The following is a 3,955-nucleotide window of genomic DNA, read 5'->3' on the forward strand; positions in this document are numbered from 1 at the left end:
ATAAGTATTAGTCAATATTTTTTTTTTGTTGCATTGAAATCCGATCATGAAATACATTTTTATCTAAATTCGATCGTTGAAACTTTTAAGGGTAATTTTTTGTTCGCCCATATTATCGAAAACTTGTATCTCCATTGATCACAGAGTGACAATCAGAACCAGATTTGACAGTATAAAAAGGATTCAAAATTAAAAGTTAACGTTAACTTTATATTGCTACTAGAAATAATACCAGATTTACTATACATGTATCGAAAACACCATTCAAATATACTTTACTTTACCATTTGTTGTATTGAATTGGAGATACATTAAGGTGGCATGGGACAGTTCCTATTGTGGCATCCTTTTTATCGAAATAAACAATAAAAGCAAGTAAATTTTTCCTTTACCAAAATTGTTACCTAACTGCGTAGCGGCGCAATGGGTTAGATCGTTAACTAAGACTCTTAAAGTCATGAATTCCAATGAAATTGGAGCGTTTATGATTTTTGTGTTACGTTTTACTTTTTACCAAACATTTTTAAAGATTATTTTTGGTCAATTATTGTCAAATTTTTGAATTATAAAACGGTGAAAGTATTTTAGTAATAACATACTTTAATCCACATTTATATCTACAAGTGTCCCATATCACCATCAGATTAAAAATGAAGAGTATTTATATCTCTTGTCAGTTTTAGAGACATCAGTACAATTAAGTATGTTCTTACAACAATACCCCATATTGATTTACAAAGGCTTCTGAAGCATCATGATTACACGAGAGGGATATATCCAATCTCCCTCAGACATCAACCAAGATAATCCTTTCGTCGATCGCTCACCATACAGACCGTTCACGTTGGCTCGATGACATTCCCTGAACCACCATCCTCCATTGTTTGTGAGAGCGCAGTTAACGGTCGCCTTATCATTGTCGTCGTCCAAAGCAGAAAATTGCATTCCATTAAAATAGCTCAATGTTTCAGCTACCCAAAAAATATATAATTATGCGTTTTAAAATAAACTTATTTCAAACTACCAGCATTTACAGGAAACTTTAAACTGAAAAAATTATTTATCATTTATTCATCTAGTGATAAATACATTTCGTCTAATTGCAAATACTAATAATATTGATTGTAGATAATGGTATTTCATATTCCTAGGAGTGTGATACCAGTGTTTTTGATTAGGTGAGACAGCAACCGGATGCTAGGGTTGTATCACCCTCAGGGCGATATTTCCCTGTCTCAGACCGTTTTTAAGGGGCTGCATAACCCTCAAAATTAAGATCGTTAATTCTTCTTAATTCTCTCCTCTGTTTTTATTTAGGTTTGTTTGTGAAAAAACGATAGCATAACAAATAAAAAATATAAATCATTACCGTTTTAATTTAGACTAGTTTGTGAACTAACGATATCATAACAAATCAAAAATTTAAATCATCACCTTACACGTCTAAATATTTTTATTCATTGCTAAGAACTGAAAAACAATAATTCAAAAATAGCGCCAAACAGTGATATGTACCTAAGTAATGGGAGTTAACCTACACAATGGTTGTGTATTTAGGAGAAAAGCACGTTTTATTTAATGTTAATCAGCATTTAAATTATGGAGGATATAGAAAATGATGGAACACATGACTAAATCCTTAACAAAACCCAGAGATTATACAGAGGGTTAAAATTAAATGGTACAATGGAATGGATACTCTTTTGATTGTTCTCAAACAATTCGTTTACAGTGAAATTTGTTTTTCATTTCGATATGATTAATCAATTGATTCGAAAAAGAACAATTTGCTTAAGGGACTCATTTTCCTTTACGAGTATTTTTAAAATAAAAAAGTAAACATTTTTTATTAGGCCCGATACTGTCAAAAAAATGTGTTTGACATGAATTATTAAAACATTTATATTTCATGTTTCACAGGTATAAATAATCCCTCGAGCCTCCGTTTTTGCATTAATACAAGAATGAAAAATTGCCACTGGTAGATAACAATGTGAATTATAATTATGAATACTGTGGTTTCATTAATATTCAAGGGTATCAATTTTCGTGGATAATGTGAAAATCACAGTTTCAAGGATACGTAAATTCGTGGCCAATGACCCTATCAATAGAAAATGTTAATAGAAATTACACTTCAATGAACATTAAATTTCGTGATTCAACTTAACAACGAAATCCACGAAAATTGGTATTCAACGAATATTAATAAAACCACATTAGGCAGTATAGTTCACTTACAAATGTTGCCTGTAAAGTTGTTGAACTGAACCTGGAAGCCATTTGCTTCAGAGGCAACGTCAAACCAAGAGTATTGTCCAAAATACCAAATGTCATCAGCAAGAACTTCAACATGTAGAATGTGATATCCTCCGAATGTAAGTCTATGGATAGCTTCATTTCCTGATATGATAAGCAATGACATGATATTATACTAGGCAGTCAATTCGAGTGAATCGGCTGTTGTTAAAATGATAATTTTGATAAGTTCTTTCTTGGAGGGAAGTTGTCTTATAATAAATAAATACCCTACATAAAAAGTAATGGTATTATTATTAAGGGATATAATTCCATGTTAATTCATAATGTAAACACCATCGTCACGTTCAACAAAATCAGATATTAGATAAAAAGGAAAACACAACGTTTATATTACCAATCCAGAACTCGGAGTCCAGAGAACCAAATCCAGTCTTGTACTCTCCCTTTGTTCTGAGGAAATTTACTGTTCCAGTACATCGTCGTTGAATTATCTAAAAAGTCGCATGTTCTTTAAGATACACGTAATGTTCTTTCTTGACATCTTTGACTATTATTTACATTTAGTGCGTACTTCTCCTTATGTTTGCATTGGAAATCTGCGACATTTAATTTCCCGTGAATATACTTACATGTAGCATATTCATGCGCCATGAGCACAAATATAGAAGTTGTCATGCGTTTTGAGGGTATTTGTTATTGTAAGATTAAAGGAAACGTATAAACCATAATAACTGATTTGATATGTATTGATGAAAAAATCATTAAATGATAAATCTTATCTTCTTATTAATATTCATAAAAATGAACATCAATATGAATACAAATGCTAAGGTTGGATGTCGTCGGTCCTATAACACACCGAGGCCTGTGCAGACAAATTATGATACTGCGTTGATGCGCGGTATTCAATTTGTCTGCACGACGACGACATCCAAAAATAAGTATTTTATGCCGAAATTAAATACACTATGAATTTTTAGGGGTTTTCATGGGTGTTACAATGCAGATACAATTTGCCCTATTCTACATTTATAATAAAAAATATTATTTTAACCGCAATGTATTCGTTAAATTATTATAAAGTCAAAGAAGTATTCCTTAAAAATGTAAAAAATAAACTGCAATGTTGAAAAGTTCACCGCAATATTAACTTAGTTGGTCACGTGATCAAATCCTGTAAAGCCCGAACGACTTCCAGACGATTTGATCACGTACCAATCAACATTGCTGTTCATAACCTAAATTTACATTTAAAAATGAAATATCCATCAGAATTATGTACTTAACTGCATTTTCATGTTTGTAATAAAGAAATATGCAAACCAGTTAGATCGTGATTTTGTTCATTGTGACTTAAAAAATGACCTCATGACCTGTGAAAAAGTTAACACAGAAATGAACGTTTTTGCTTCTCTGTAGGTTGAAAATACATTTACAAATTCAAATGATACTTCTTGAACAGAACATAACCTATGTACGTTTTTTTCATATTTCTTACCATCCATTTGCTTCCATCTTCCAACTGAACCATTGGTATTTGTACAAACTGGGTATCGAGTTGCACAGATTCTACAGACGATGATTGTTTCAGAAAGTCACACTGTGGTATATGTTCGTTGTTCCCTAATAAAATCATAATTAAAGCATAGAAAGTCATTTAAAAAAACAAATGATCAGATGTACACATTATTAT

General features: G+C 31.4%; 1 long non-coding RNA gene across 1 annotated transcript; it reads right to left on the reverse strand.

Moving 5' to 3' along the window:
• Window positions 1–631: 631 nt before the first annotated feature.
• LOC117682356 (uncharacterized) lies at window positions 632–2,809 on the reverse strand. The gene is made up of 3 exons (XR_010712619.1): window positions 2,657–2,809; window positions 2,242–2,403; window positions 632–971 (listed from the first exon to the last, which is right to left on the reverse strand). It is a non-coding gene; the product is annotated as an uncharacterized lncRNA (long non-coding RNA).
• Window positions 2,810–3,955: the final 1,146 nt, after the last annotated feature.

Source organism: Magallana gigas, chromosome 4 (genome assembly GCF_963853765.1).
Source record: "Magallana gigas chromosome 4, xbMagGiga1.1, whole genome shotgun sequence".
NCBI classification, from domain to species: Eukaryota; Metazoa; Mollusca; class Bivalvia; order Ostreida; family Ostreidae; genus Magallana; species Magallana gigas.